Source organism: Cryptomeria japonica, unplaced genomic scaffold (genome assembly GCF_030272615.1).
Source record: "Cryptomeria japonica unplaced genomic scaffold, Sugi_1.0 HiC_scaffold_15, whole genome shotgun sequence".
Classification (NCBI taxonomy): domain Eukaryota; kingdom Viridiplantae; phylum Streptophyta; class Pinopsida; order Cupressales; family Cupressaceae; genus Cryptomeria; species Cryptomeria japonica.
In genome coordinates, this window is record NW_026728837.1 from 1902501 (window position 1) to 1917500 (window position 15000).

At 59.6% G+C, this 15000-nt stretch overlaps 1 non-coding gene across 1 annotated transcript; it reads right to left on the reverse strand.

Annotated features, from left to right (window-relative positions):
- Positions 1-2604: 2604 nt before the first annotated feature.
- Positions 2605-2723, reverse strand: LOC131860500 (5S ribosomal RNA). The gene has a single exon (XR_009359595.1). It is a non-coding gene; the product is annotated as a 5S ribosomal RNA (ribosomal RNA).
- Positions 2724-15000: the final 12277 nt, after the last annotated feature.

The following is a 15000-nucleotide window of genomic DNA, read 5'->3' on the forward strand; positions in this document are numbered from 1 at the left end:
CCGGTTTGCCCCGGGTGCGCACCTCGCCTGCACCTTGGCCGGGGTGGGCACCTTGGCTGGGTTTGCCCAGGGTGCGCTCCGAAGCGGGGTTACTGGAGCGCCCCCTCTTTTTTTGTCAGAGCGTTTGGTGGGGTTTCTCGCATTGGCTCTTCCCAGGCCCGGTTGTTGGGTGCGCTCCCACCCTGGCGCGCGCGAAGTTGGAAGTTGGGTTAATTGCCCGGGCGCGCACCTTCGCCAGGGTGGGCACCTTGGTGCGCACACCTTGGCTGGGCTGCGCACCAGGGCGGGCTCAAGATGGCACCAGCATTCCCTTTTTCTCACTATCTTTCAAAACGGAAATTTTAAAATCTCGTTTTTTTTTTGCCTTTTATGGAAATTAGTGAAGGCATCGCATCAAAGGTGCGCACCTCGCTGCCCACCTTGGTGTGCTCCGAGGTGCCCACCACGGTGCGCAACGCCGGTGCGAACCCGGGAGCGCCCCGATGTGTGCTCCAAGGTGCGGCGTGCACGAAGTCGGACCCCGGTTTGCCCCGGGTGCGCACCTCGCGTGCACCTTGGTGCGCACACCTTGGCTGGGTTGCGCGGCCTGGTGGGCACCATGGTGCGCACCAAGGAGCGCTCCGAAGTGTGCTCCAAGGTGCGGCGTGCACGAAGTCGGAGCCCGGTTTGCCCCGGGTACGCACCTCGCGTGCACCTTCGCCGGGGTGGGCACCTCGGCTGGGTTGCGCGCCCTGGTGCGCACCAAGGAGCGCTCCGAAGTGTGCTCCAAGGTGCGGCGTGCACGAAGTCGGAGCCCGGTTTGCCCCGGGTGCGCACCTTCGCCGCGGTGCGCACCATGGCGTGCACGAAGTCGGAGCCCGGTTTGCCCCGGGTGCGCACCTCGCGTGCACCTTCGGCGGGGTTGCGCGCCCTGGTGGGCACCATGGTGCGCACCAAGGAGCGCTCCGAAGTGTGCTCCAAGGTGCGGCGTGCACGAAGTCGGAGCCCGGTTTGCCCCGGGTGCGCACCTCGCGTGCACCTTCGGCGGGGTTGCGCGCCCTGGTGGGCACCATGGTGCGCACCAAGGAGCGCTCCGAAGTGTGCTCCAAGGTGCGGCGTGCACGAAGTCGGAGCCCGGTTTGCCCCGGGTGCGCACCTCGCGTGCACCTTCGCCGCGGTGGGCACCATGGCGTGCACGAAGTCGGAGCCCGGTTTGCCCCGGGTGCGCACCTCGCGTGCACCTTCGCCGGGGTGGGCACCTCGGCTGGGTTGCGCGCCCTGGTGCGCACCAAGGAGCGCTCCGAAGTGTGCTCCAAGGTGCGGCGTGCACGAAGTCGGAGCCCGGTTTGCCCCGGGTGCGCACCTCGCGTGCACCTTCGCCAGGGTGGGCACCTCGGTGCGCACACCTTCTCAATGTTTTCTTGCCTTTTCTGGAAATTGGTGAAGGCAGCGCATCAAAGGTGCGCACCTCGGTGTGCTCCGAGGTGCGAACCCGAGAGCGCTCCGAGGTGCCCACGAAGTCGAAAGTCGGGTTAATTGCATTGTTTTCCCCGGGTGCGCTCCGAGGTGCGCAACATCGGCGCGCACCAAGGAGGGCTCCGAAGTGTGCTCCAAGGTGCGCACGATGGCGTGCACCTCTGGTGCGCACGATTCGGAGCTCGGTTTGACCGGGGTGCGCACACCTTGGCTGGGTTGCGCACCTTTTGTGCGCTCCAAGGTGCGCACGAAGTCGGAGCTCGGTTTGCCCCGGGTGCGCACCTTCGCCAGGGTGCGCACCTTGATGCGCACGCCTTGGCTGGGCTGCGCACCTTGGTGGGCGCCATGGTGCGCACCTTTCGTGCGCTCCAAGGTGCGCACGAAGTCGGAGCTCGGTTTGCCCCGGGTGCGCACCTTGGTGGGCGCCATGGTGCACTCCGAGGTGCCCAAGATTGGTGCGCACCAAGGAGCGCTCCGAAGTGCGCTCCAAGGTGCGCGCGAAGTCGAAAGTTGGGTTAATTGTCCGGTTTGCCTCGGGTGCGCACCTTGCGTGCACCTTCGCCAGGGTGGGCGCCTTGGTGCGCACACCTTGGCTGGGCTGCGCACACCTTGGCACCCGCGTTTCCTTCATTTTAAATTTTTTTTTTTTACAATCTCTCAAGTGGGAAATTCTATAATCTCAACTTTTTTTGCCTTTTCAGGAAACTTTTGAATGGAGCGCATCATTGGTGCGCTCCGAAGTGTGCTCCAAAGCTCTCTCCAGCTGCGTGCACCTGCCCCGGCCGCGCACCCGGCCCCGCCCAGCTTCGCTCACCTGTCCCGGGCGTCTGGTGCGGAACCTTAGAGTAAGAAACATCACCGTGCACCTTGGCCAACGTGCGCGACTCGACCGAGCGCGCACTGGCCGAGGTGCACACCGATTTCACCTGGGTGCGCGCGCAGCACCTCGGGCGCACCGGGGTGCGCGCACAACGCCCGGGTTGCACCGTGGCCTGTGTGCTCGGGGCGCCTCGGGTGCGCGCTCGGTGTCGCCCCCGCGCGCGCGGTAGTGCGGGCAGCGCACCCCGGCCCGGCCCGGCCCCGACGAGAACGCAAACGGGCAAAAGGTTTATTCAAATAGCATTGCGACGCCCGGCGAAAAACTAAAAAAGGGTGCAACACCGGGACTTCCCGGGAGGTCACCCATCCCAGTACTACTCCGGCCCAAGCGCGCTTAACTGCGGAGTTCTGATGGGATCCGGTGCACTAACGCTGGTATGATCGCACCCGTTATGAGCTTGTCGCAGTGTGTACTTAGCAAACCGCGACCCACGTGCGAATCCACCCCGGCCACCCACCCCCGTCGAGGTGCACACCCTCCCTCGCGAAGTGCGCCCCGTTCGCCAAGTGTGAGCCCTGCCCGGGTGCGCGCACCTTGCTAGGGCGTCGGGTGTGCACCCGGCCCGGCCTACGTGCGTGCACCTGGAGGGGGCGTCGTGTGCGTGCAGTGTCCCGTCTGCAACGCGGTGCCCACACACCACCTCGGGCGCAACGACCTGCGCTCACATGTGGGCCGAGTGCACCTTGGTGCATGTTCGGGGCGCCTCGGGTGCACGCTCGATCTTGCCCCGGTGCACCAAGGCGCTCGGTTTGCCCCGGGTGCGCACTTGGTGCAAGGTGGGCACCCAAAATAGGGATCAAGCACCAAAACACAAGTTTCGGGATGCAAAATGGGACCCAAGGACCACAAATGCGTTCCAAGACCCATGATGGGTCCACGAGAACAAAAATGTGTTCCGAGACTTAATAAACAAATATTGGGTTTTAGGAGAAGAAACATGCTCTGATGCCCAAAACGAGAATCGACCCCGAAAAGGCCACAGGCCAAAAGTGGGATGCGAGACAAAAAAAAATGGGACCCGAGGACCAAAATTGGGTTCCCAGGTCGAAGACAGGGCAACCGGACAAGAAACGACCTCTAAGGCTCGAAATGAGTCCCGACGACTAAAACTTGACAAGAAGCACCCATCAGGCACCCAACTCGACACCCATGGGATGCCGACCCACCCGGGCTTCCACCTAGCACACCTTGGCACCCACCCACCCTCGCACCCAACCTCGCACCCAACTTAGCACCTTTGAACCCACATTGGCACTCACCCTGACCCTGGCACCTTGGAACCCACATTGGCACTCACCTTGACCCTGGCACCCACCTTTGCACTCACCTTGGGACCCACCCTGGCTCCCACCTCGGCACCCACCCAGACACCCACCTTGGTTCCTTGGCACCCACCTTGGATCCTTGGCACCCACCCCGACACCCACCTTGGCACGCAACTTGGCTACTTGCCACCCACCTTGGCTCCTTGACGCCCACCCCGACAACCACCCCGTGACCTACCCTGGCTAGGGTTGGTGCACACCCACCCTGGTGCCCACCTTGGCACCCACCCTATGACCCACCTTGGCACGCACCTTAGTACCCACCCCGTTACCCACCCTAGGACCCACCCCGTGACCCACCTTGGCCAGGGTGGGTGCACCCACCCTGGTGCCCACCTTGGCACCCACCCATCCTAGCACCCAGCCTGTGACCGGGCTTGGAACCCAACCTTGCACCCGCACCCGTCTTGGCCAGTGTGGGTGCGCACCCATCCTGGCACCCACGTTGTGACACACCCTTTAACCCACGCACCCTAGCACCCACGTTGGCACCCACCTTGGAACCCAACCTAGCAACTTGGCACCCACCCCGTGACCCACCTTGGCATCCACCATAGCAGTCGCCGACTTGGCACCCACCTCGGCACCCACCTTGACACTTGTGGACCCACCTTGCCACTCACCCTAGCATCGACCCATCCTAGCACCCACCCTGGCACCTTTGCACCCTAGCACTCACCCATCCTAGCACCTAACCTGTGACCCACCTTGACACTCACCCTCGCACCCACCTTGGAACCCAACCTAGCACCCACCCACCCTGACACCAACCCTAGCACCTACCCACCCTTGCACCCACCCTGTGACCCATCTTGGCACCCACCCATCCTACCACTCAACCTATCACCCACCTTCTCACCCACCTTGGCATCCACCTTAGCACCCACCCACACTGGCACCTTGGCACCCACCTCGGGCAAGGTGGGTGCACACCCACCCTGGCACCCAATTTAGAACCCACCGAGCATGTTACCCACCTTGGCACCCACATTGCAGCCCACCCTAGTACCCACCCTATGACCCACATTGGCATCCACACCCTAGCACCCAGGCACCTCGACACCCGCCTTGACACCCACCCTAGCACTGAACCTGTGACCCACCTTGGAACTCACCCTAGAACCCACCCACCCTGTGAACCACCTTGGCATCCACCTTAGCACCCACCCACCTTGGCACCCACTCTAGCACTCACCCATCCTAACACCCAACTTGTTACCCACCTTGGCACCCGCCCTCGCGTCCACCTTGAAACCCACCCTAGCACCCACCCACGCAGGAGCCCACCTTGGCACCCAACCTAACACCCACGCATCCTGGCACCCAACTTGTGACCCACCTTGGAACCCACCCTAGTACCCACCTTTGAACCCACTATATCACCAACCCACCTTGGCACCCACCCTATGACCCTCTTTGGAATCCACCCTAGCACGCACCCACCCTGGCACCCACCATGGAGCGCACCCTAGCACCCACCCACCTCGGCACGCACCTCAACACCCACCTTGGTGTGCGCACTGCGCCAACCTCTCAAAGACCCTATGTGGTGCGCTCCAAAGTGTACACCTTTGGTGCGCTCCAAGGTGCGCACCTTTGGTGCACACCGAGGTGCACACCAAAGTGTGCACCGAGGTGAGCACCAAAGTGCACTCCAGGGTGCACACCAAGGCGTGCACCTTTGGTGCGGTCAATGCAAACGAATTCGGAAGTTGGGGTCGATGTCCTAATCGCTGCTGCAGACTACACGTATGAGAATCGGACAAATAGCTTTATATAGGGGAGGTGTTGCGTTTGATGGGTCGACTCCCCTGGTTGTGTGCACTGCACCAACTTCAAAGACCCTGTCTTGTTTAAGAAGTCAAAAGTTGGGGTGGATGTCCTAATCATTGCTGCAGTCTACGCATGTATGAGAATCAGACAAATAGCTTATATAGGGGAGGTGTTGCATTCGGTGGGTTGACTCCCCTGGTTGTGCGCACTGCGCCAACCTCAAAGACCCCGCATAGCAGAAGAAGTCGGAAGTCGGATTTTGGTGAGCACCAAGGCGTGCACCTTTGGTGCGGTCAACGCAGACGAATTCAGAAGTTGGGGTGGATGTCCTAATCGTTGTTGCAGGCTACACATGTATGAGAATCAGACAAATAGCTTATATAGGGGAGGTGTTGGGTTTGATGGGTCAACTCCCTTGGTTGTGCGCATTACGCCAACCTCAAAGACCTTGTTTTCGTTAAGAAGTCAAAAGTTGGGGTCAATGTCCTAATGGCTCCTGCAGGCTACACATGTATGAGAATCGGACAAATAGCTTATATAGGGGAGGTGTTGGGTTTGATGGGTCGACTCCCCTGGTTGTGCGCATTACGTCAACCTCAAAGACCTTGTTTTCGTTAAGAAGTCAAAAGTTGGGGTCGATGTCCTAATTGCTCCTGTAGACTACACATGTATGAGAATCAGACAAATAGCTTATATAGGGGAGGTGTTGGGTTTGATGGGTTGACTCCCCTAGTTGTTCGCATTACACCAACCTCAAAGACCTTGTTTTCGTTTAGAAGCCGAAAGTTGGGGTCGATGTCCTAATTGCTCCTGCAGGCTACGCATGTATGAGAATCAGACAAATAGCTTATATAGGGGAGGTGTTGGGTTTGATGGGTCGACTCCCCTGGTTGTGCGCATTGCGCCAACCTCAAAGACCCTGCATTGCGGATGAAGTCGAAAGTCAGAGTTTGGTGTGCTACAAGGTGTGGTCGAAGGTGCTCACCTAGGTGTGCACCTTTGGAGCACAGGAAAAGTGCCCTCCAAAAGTGCGCACCTTTGGAGTGCACAAAAGTGCCCTCCAAAAGTGCGCACCTTTGGAGCGCAGAAAAGTGCCCTCCAAAAAGTGCCCTCCAAAAGTGCGCACCTTTGGAGCGCAGAAAAGTGCCCTCCAAAAAGTGCCCTCCAAAAGTGCGCACCTTTGGAGCGCAGAAAAGTGCCCTCCAAAAAGTGCCCTCCAAAAGTGCGCACCTTTGGAGCGCAGAAAAGTGCCCTCCAAAAGTGCGCACCTTTGGAGCGCAGAAAAGTGCCCTCCAAAAAGTGCCCTCCAAAAGTGCGCACCTTTGGAGCGCAGAAAAGTGCCCTCCAAAAAGTGCCCTCCAAAAGTGCGCACCTTTGGAGCGCAGAAAAGTGCCCTCCAAAAAGTGCCCTCCAAAAGTGCGCACCTTTGGAGCGCAGAAAAGTGCCCTCCAAAAAGTGCCCTCCAAAAGTGCGCACCTTTGGAGCGCAGAAAAGTGCCCTCCAAAAGTGCGCACCTTTGGAGCGCACAAAAGTGCCCTCCAAAAGTGCGCACTTTTGGTGCGCACCAAGGCGCTGGTTCGGTCGTTGCAGGCGAGTTCGGAAGTTGGGGTCGATGTCCTGAGCGGAGGTGCAAACTACACAGGTGTCGGAATCGGACAAATAGCTTATATAGGGGAGGTGTATGCTTCGATGGGTCGACTCCCCAGGTTGAGCGCACCGCGCCAACCTCAAAGACCCTACGGTATGGATGAAGTCGGAAGTTGGGTCCGATGACCAATTCGATTAGTAGGTATGCTCATGAGGTCGGAATTTGGGTCCGATGACCTGCCATGTGCAGGAAGGCGAATGTTGACACTGTGCGTTGCAAGGTGCACACCAAGGCGCTGGTGCGGTCTTTTTAGTCGAGTTCGGAAGTTGGGGTCGATGTCCTGATCGGAGGTGCAAGCTACACAGGTGTGGGAATCGGACAAATAGCTTATATAGGGGAGGTGTATGCTTCGTTGGGTCGACTCCCCGGGTTGAGCGCACCGCGCCAACCTCAAAGACCCTACGGTATGGATGAAGTCGGAAGTTGGGTCCGATGACCGATTCGATATGTAGGCATACTCGCGAGGTCGGAATTTGGGTCCGATGACCTGCCACGTGCAGGAAGGCGAATGTTGGCACTGTGCGTTGCAAGGTGCGCACCAAGGCGCTGGTTCGGTCGTTGGAGGCGAGTTCGGAAGTTGGGGTCGATGTCTTGATCGGAGGTGCAAACTACACAGGTGTGGGAATCGGACAAATAGCTTATATAGGGGAGGTGTATGCTTCGTTGGGTCGACTCCCCGGGTTGAGCGCACCGCGCCAACCTCAAAGACCCTACGGTATGGATGAAGTCGGAAGTTGGGTCCGATGACCGATTCGATATGTAGGCATACTCGCGAGGTCGGAATTTGGGTCCGATGACCTGCCATGTGCAGGAAGGCGAATGTTGGGACTGTGCGTCGCAAGGTGCGCACCAAGGCGCTGGTGCCGTCGTTGCAGTCGAGTTCGGAAGTTGGGGTCGATGTCCTGGTCAGAGGTGCAAACTACACAGGTGTGGGAATCGGACAAATAGCTTATATAGGGGAGGTGTATGCTTCGATGGGTCGACTCCCTGGGTTGAGCGCACCGCGCCAACCTCAAAGACCCTACAGTATGGATGAAGTCGGAAGTTGGGTCCGATGACCGATTCGATACGTAGGCATATTGGCGAGGTCTGAATTTGTGTCCGATGACCTGCCATGCGCAGGAAGGCGGAATTTGGGTCCGATGACCGAGTTGATGGCGTGCCATGCGCAGAAAGGCGGAATTTGGGTCCGATGACCGAGTTGATGTTGATGGCCCGCCATGCACAGGAAGGCGGAATTTGGGTCCGATGACCGATTTGAAGGCGTGCCATACGCAAAAAGGCGGAGTTTGGGTCCGATGACCGAGTTGATATTGATGGCCCGCCATGCGCAGGAAGGCGGAATTTGGGTCCGATGACCTGACATACGCATGGAGTCCGACTCGGGGGCCGATGTTCGATTCGATGACTTGCATTGTGGGTAAAGTCGGAAGTTGTGGTCTTTGACCCGATTCGATGACCAGACTTCGGCTGCTTGAGAATCGGACAAATAACTTATATAGGGGAGGTAGTGTTCTCGAGCATCCTCCCCCCGTGCCCGTTTATGTCGATTGATGCTGGTGCTCGACTGGTTGGAGCGCTCGGATGCAAAAATCTTGCACCAGGATTTATCGATTGTGATGGACACGGCAAGTCTCCTGATTGCTATGCAGGAGCTCATCGTGAATCTCTATGCGGCCTTGGTATGGACTCGACCTGCGGAATGGTTCGGCAATGGTAGTCGCTCCAACACGTCCTTGCAATGGCCACAGAGGTGATTCGACTAGAGCTCCAGTCTAGCTTTTGGGTTGCTTGGCGGACTGGTATAGCCGCGATCGAGTTCCGGCCATGAACGTTTTAGATAGCTCTTGGGCTTTCTGGGACGGAAGTCGGAAGTTTGGGCTGTTGTCCGATTTGATGACCATTCTTCGGATGTGTGAGAATCGGACAAATAACTTATATAGGGGACTGTGTTGTCTCACGCAGCCCCCTCCGTGCCCCTCTATCTCGACCGATGTTGGTGCTTGAAAGGGTTGGGATCGCTCGGATTTATAAACGTGCACCACCATTTGTCGAGTGTGAGGGACGCGGCAGGTCTCCTAAATGCTATGCGGGCGCTCTCTGAGAATCTCTATCCGGCCTCGACACAGACTAGTCTTGCTGAATGGTTTGGCACTGGTAGTCGATCCAACACGTCGTTGTTGTGGCCGCCTAGGCGATTCGATTCGAGCCCCCGTCTAGCTTTTGGGTTGCTTGGCGGATTTTGCCCTATCCGCAAGTGAGCTCGGTCCCTAAACGTTCGAGAAACCCGATTGCTATGCGCCGACTCTCTTTCTTGCGAGCCTCCATCTAGCTTTTGGGTCTCTACGGAACGGAAGTCGGAATCTGGGACCGTTGTTTGATTCGACGAGGCAGACTACGGTTGTGCGAGAATCGGACAAATAACTTATATAGGGGAGGTGTTGACTGGAGCATTCTCCCCCGTGCCCCTCTAACTCGACCAATGCTGGCGCTCGAACGGTGGTAGCGCTCGGATTTTCATTGAGCGCCAGCATTGGTCGATTTAGAGGGGCATGCGAGATTCCCGAATGCTATGCGAGGGCTCTAACGGAAATGTCTATTGGTTTCGGTATGGATGCAATTGCGAGTGGTTCGGCAAAGGTAGTCGTTCTGATGCGTCCATGTCGTGGCCAAATCGATAATTCGATTTGAGCCCTCGTATAGCATTTGGGTCTCTCGATGTGATTCCGCATTCCAGTCCCTTTGGGCACTGCTTGAGCCGCATCCCAGGGGGTTCCCTTCCCAATAATCTGCCTCGCAACCCGATTGCTATGCGGTGAGGCTCCTCGGCCGCCTCGGAACTATCTGTGTATCAGACGCATCGCGGGATAAGGGGTTGGCAACGGTAGTCGCCCCAAGCGCGTCCGATGCTTGGACCATTCCGAGGCGGCCCTGAAGCCTCTTCCGTCTAGCCGTTGGGTCCTTCTCGCCGCATCCCTCGCCTCGCACCCCGATTGCTATGCGGTGAGGCTCCTCGGCCGCCTCGGAACTATCTGTGTATCGGACGCGTCGCGGGATAAGGGGTTGTCACTGGTAGTCGCCCCAAGCGCGTCCGATGCTTGGACCATTCCGAGGCGGCCCTGAAGCCTCTTCCGTCTAGCCGTTGGGTCCTTCTCGCCGCATCCCTCGCCTCGCACCCCGATTGCTATGCGGTGAGGCTCCTCGGCCGCCTCGGAACTATCTGTGTATCGGACGCGTCGCGGGATAAGGGGTTGTCATTGGTAGTCGCCCCAAGCGCGTCCGATGCTTGGACCATTCCGAGGCGGCCCTGAAGCCTCTTCCGTCTAGCCGTTGGGTCCTTCTCGCCGCATCCCTCGCCTCGCACCCCGATTGCTATGCGGTGAGGCTCCTCGGCCGCCTCGGAACTATCTGTGTATCGGACGCGTCGCGGGATAAGGGGTTGTCACTGGTAGTCGCCCCAAGCGCGTCCGATGCTTGGACCATTCCGAGGCGGCCCTGAAGCCTCTTCCGTCTAGCCGTTGGGTCCTTCTCGCCGCATCCCTCGCCTCGCACCCCGATTGCTATGCGGTGAGGCTCCTCGGCCGCCTCGGAACTATCTGTGTATCGGACGCGTCGCGGGATAAGGGGTTGTCACTGGTAGTCGCCCCAAGCGCGTTCGATGCTTGGACCATTCCGAGGCGGCCCTGAAGCCTCTTCCGTCTAGCCGTTGGGTCCTTCTCGCCGCATCCCTCGCCTCGCACCCCGATTGCTATGCGGTGAGGCTCCTCGGCCGCCTTGGAACTATCTGTGTATCGGACGCGTCGCGGGATAAGGGGTTGTCACTGGTAGTCGCCCCAAGCGCGTCCGATGCTTGGACCATTCCGAGGCGGACCCGAAGCCTCTTCCGTCTAGCCGTTGGGTCCTTCTCGCCGCATCCTTCGCCTCGCACCCCGATTGCTATGCGGTGAGGCTCCTCGGCCGCCTCGGAACTATCTGTGTATCGGACGCGTCGCGGGATAAGGGGTTGTCACTGGTAGTCGCCCCAAGCGCGTCCGATGCTTGGACCATTCCGAGGCGGACCCGAAGCCTCTTCCGTCTAGCCGTTGGGTCCTTCTCGCCGCATCCCTCGCCTCGCACCCCGATTGCTATGCGGTGAGGCTCCTCGGCCGCCTTGGAACTATCTGTGTATCGGACGCGTCGCGGGATAAGGGGTTGTCACTGGTAGTCGCCCCAAGCGCGTCCGATGCTTGGACCATTCCGAGGCGGACCCGAAGCCTCTTCCGTCTAGCCGTTGGGTCCTTCTCGCCGCATCCCTCGCCTCGCACCCCGATTGCTATGCGGTGAGGCTCCTCGGCCGCCTTGGAACTATCTGTGTATCGGACGCGTCGCGGGATAAGGGGTTGTCACTGGTAGTCGCCCCAAGCGCGTCCGATGCTTGGACCATTCCGAGGCGGACCCGAAGCCTCTTCCGTCTAGCCGTTGGGTCCTTCTCGCCGCATCCCTCGCCTCGCACCCCGATTGCTATGCGGTGAGGCTCCTCGGCCGCCTTGGAACTATCTGTGTATCGGACGCGTCGCGGGATAAGGGGTTGTCACTGGTAGTCGCCCCAAGCGCGTCCGATGCTTGGACCATTCCGAGGCGGCCCCGAAGCCTCTTCCGTGTAGCCGTTGGGTCCTTCTCGCCGCATCCCTCGCCTCGCACCCCGATTGCTATGCGGTGAGGCTCCTCGGCCGCCTTGGAACTATCTGTGTATCGGACGCGTCGCGGGATAAGGGGTTGTCACTGGTAGTCGCCCCAAGCGCGTCCGATGCTTGGACCATTCCGAGGCGGCCCCGAAGCCTCTTCCGTGTAGCCGTTGGGTCCTTCTCGCCGCATCCCTCGCCTCGCACCCCGATTGCTATGCGGTGAGGCTCCTCGGCCGCCTTGGAACTATCTGTGTATCGGACGCGTCGCGGGATAAGGGGTTGTCACTGGTAGTCGCCCCAAGCGCGTCCGATGCTTGGACCATTCCGAGGCGGACCTGAAGCCTCTTCCCTCTAGCCGTTGGGGCTTTCTCGCCGCATCCCTCGCCTCGCACCCTGATTGCTATGCTGTGAGGCTCCTCGGCCGCCTTGGAACTATCTGTGTATCGGACGCATCGCGGGATAAGGGGTTGGCAGTGGTAGTCGCCCCAAGCGCATCCGATGCTTGGACCATTCCGAGGCGGCCCTGCAGCCTCTTCCGTCTAGCCGTTGGGGCCATCTCGCCGCATCCCCCACCTCGCACCACGATTGCTATGCGGTGAGGCTCCTTGGCCGCCTCGGAACTATCTGTGTATCGGACGCATCGCGGGATAAGGGGTTGTCACTGGTAGTCGCCCCAAGCGCGTCCGATGCTTGGACTATTCCGAGGCGGCCCTGCAGCCTCTTCCGTCTAGCCGTTGGGGCCATCTCGCTGCATCCCCCACCTCCTCGGCCGCCTCGGAACTATCTGTGTATCGGACGCATCGCGGGATAAGGGGTTGGCAGTGGTAGTCGCCCCAAGCGCGTCCGATGCTTGGACTATTCCGAGGCAGCCCTGCAGCCTCTTCCGTCTAGCCTTTGGGGCCATCTCGCCGCATCCCTCGCCTCGCACCCCGATTGCTATGCGGTGAGGCTCCTCGGCCGCCTGGGAACTATCTTCGTATCGGACGCATCGCGGGATAAGGGGTTGTCACTGGTAGTCGCCCCAAGCGCGTCCGATGCTTGGACTATTCCGAGGCGGCCCTGTGGCCTCTTCCGTCTAGCCGTTGGGGCCATCTCGCCGCATCCCCCACCTCGCACCCCGATTGCTATGCGGTGAGGCTCTTCGGCCGCCTTGGAACTATCTTCGTATCGGACGCATTGCGGGATAAGGGGTTGTCACTGGTAGTGGCCCCAAGCGCGTCCGATGCTTGGACTATTCCGAGGCGGCCCTGCAGCCTCTTCCGTCTAGCCGTTGGGGCCATCTCGCCGCATCCCCCACCTCGCACCCCGATTGCTATGCGGTGAGGCTCCTCGGCCGCCTTGGAACTATCTTCGTATCGGACGCATCGCGGGATAAGGGGTTGTCACTGGTAGTCGCCCCAAGCGCGTCCGATGCTTGGACTATTCCGACGCGGCCCTGTGGCCTCTTCCGTCTAGCCGTTGGGGCCATCTCGCCGCATCCCCCACCTCGCACCCCGATTGCTATGCGGTGAGGCTCCTCGGCCGCCTTGGAACCATCTTCGTATCGGACGCATCGCGGGATAGGGGGCTGTCACTGGTAGTCGCCCCAAGCGTGTCCGATGCTTGGACCATTCCTAGGCGGCCCTGAAGCCTCTTCCGTCTAGCCGTTGGGGCCTTCCCGCCCCATCCCTCGCCTCGCACCCCCGATTGCTATGCGGTGAGGCTCCTCGGCCGCCTTGGAACCATCTGTGTATCGGACGCATCGCGGGATAAGGGGTTGGCACTGGCAGTCGCCCCAAGCGCGTCCGATGCTTGGACCATTCCGAGGTGGCCCTGAAGCCTCTTCCGTCTAGCCGTTGGGGCCTTCCCGCCCCATCCCTCGCCTCGCACCCCGATTGATATGCGGTGAGGCTCCTCGGCCGCCTTGGAACTATCTGTGTATCGGACGCATCGCGGGATAAGGGGTTGGCACTGGTAGTCGTCCCAATCGCATCCGATGCTTGGACCATTCCGAGGCGGCCCTGCAGCCTCTTCCGTTTAGCCGTCGGGGCCTTCCCGCCGCATCCCTCGCCTCGCATCCCGATTCCTATGCGGTGAGTCTTCTCGGCCGCCGCGGAACTATACCTGTTATTGCTACTGCATCCTTCGGCTGGTAACCTCCTCTGCCGCCTTGGAACGTTCTCTTTGTCGGACGCGTCGCGGGATAAGGGGTTGGCACTGGTAGTCGCCCCAAGCGCGCCCGATGCATAGACCGCTCCGAGTCGACCTTGCTTTCAGCCTCTCACATGCATAGACCTCTCTGAGTCGACCCTGCAGCCTCTCACGTTTAGCCTTTGGAATCTCGCCTCACAACATGATTGCTATCCTTGATGCATCCCTTGCCTCGAGCCCTGATTGCTTTCTTGGCTGCATCCCTCCTCTCCTCACAGCCCGGTTGTCATCACTGCTTCATCCGTCGCTTCATGCATTCTGGCTGCTGGGCCCTTCCCACCGCACACCTCGATTGCTATCTCTTCTGCATCACACACCCCGATTGCTATCTCTGCTACATCCCTCGGCTCTCACTTCTGCATCCTTCGCCTCACACCTCGATTGCTATCAATGCTGCATCCGTAACCTCACACCCCGATTGCTATGCGGGGAGGCTCCTTGGCCGCCTTGGAAATTTCTGTGTGTCGGACGCACCGCGGGATAAGGGGTTGGCACTGGTAGTCGCCCCAAGTGCGCCCGATTCTTAGACCGCTTCGAGGTGACCTCGTAGCCTCTTTCGTCCAGGCTTCCTGCCTTCAACGCCCTTTTTACACCTCGATTGCTATGCGCGGGCTCGTTGGCGTCTATCACCTCTCTGCGAAGAGTGGCACGATGATTGTTGGGGTAAATCGTAGCAGTCCGATCTCTGGCCTTGGGCCATTGTGAGGGCTGATCGATTTCCTGTGCGCATCTCGTGTTCGCCCAGTAACAGACTCGACGACTTGTAATCGGTCTTGTTCCCGATTGTTCCTGGAGGTAGTCTTCGGAACTCTTGGATTTGACCTGTCACTCGAACTGTCCTCTTCCGAGGATGCTTGTGTGTGTGTGCTTGTGCCATTTCCTTGGCGGTATTAACGAGATATTAAAGAGCGGAGTGAGCGCCTCGCCCAGCTATGTTTGGGGCTCTCACTCCCTTACCCGGTGTGCGACCGCTTTGCACGTAGGTTGCGGAGCATCGCGACTCTTTCGATGTTTGGCGGTTGTCTTCCGGTGATGCGTTGGTCCCGAAGTGCACGTTACTAGCAT